Raw genomic sequence first — 907 nt, 5'->3', positions numbered from 1 at the left:
CCCCGAGCGCGGAGCCCACGAGGCCGCTCCGCCCCCAGCCCGCCCGCCGCCTGCAGACCTGTTGCAGTAGCCCGGCCGGGGGCTGGCGGCGGGGTAAGCAGGAGCCCGGCGGGGGGAGCGGGGGGAGGGGAAGGGGAGCCGGAGGGGGAACTTCTGGCCCTCCCGCCTCCCGCGCCACTAGGCGACAGGGGCTGAAGGTCAGGGAAGAGGGCGGTGGGGGCGGGGAGATTCCGGCATTTGGGGCACTACCTGGCCGAGCGCAGTAACAAGAATTCTATTGTACCCATTTTGCAGGGGAAGAAACAGGCTCAGGGGGGTCGGATGCCTCGCCTGAGGTCCCTTAGCTGTAAGGGACATCGACTTTTGACCATCAGCTTCTCACTGGGGGGACGGCGGCCCAGGCTGGGGATACAGAGGGTGGGGATGGTGTACCAGTGGCCTCACTGACGGATGTGAGTTAAACTTCACTCCACGGGGTCAGGCGGGTGAGAGGCCTGGGCTGCCTCAGCCCTGCGCCTGCCGCCCGATGGGGCCACAGTGGCCCCTCTGATCACTCACACTCTCACGTACCTACTCACGAACACACACGTGTGTACACACTTGCACGTGCACATCCACACACTAACAGCCACAACACTCATATTTGCACACAGACGCCCCGCCCCGCCCCCCCCCCAGCTCCACAGCAAACCTTCCCCTGCACGCAGCTCTTCAGCATCTGATCGCTCACTTTCAGATCCTTCTGTCTCACTCCATCTTTACACCTACCTGTGCACCAGGCAGGGCAGGTGTTACTGTTTCGCTTTTACAAGGGAAGAAGCCAGGTTCACTGGTTCTCTTCCAAAACCTGGTGATGGCGCAGCAGGACTCTGAAGGATGAACGAGGTTTGAGGCAGGAATGCGGGGG

The sequence above is a fragment of the Lipotes vexillifer genome, unplaced genomic scaffold (genome assembly GCF_000442215.2).
Source record: "Lipotes vexillifer unplaced genomic scaffold, Lipotes_vexillifer_v1.1 scaffold496, whole genome shotgun sequence".
NCBI lineage: Eukaryota > Metazoa > Chordata > Mammalia > Artiodactyla > Lipotidae > Lipotes > Lipotes vexillifer.
The sequence above is the reverse complement of the archived record's forward strand: the minus strand, read 5'-3'. Positions refer to the sequence as shown.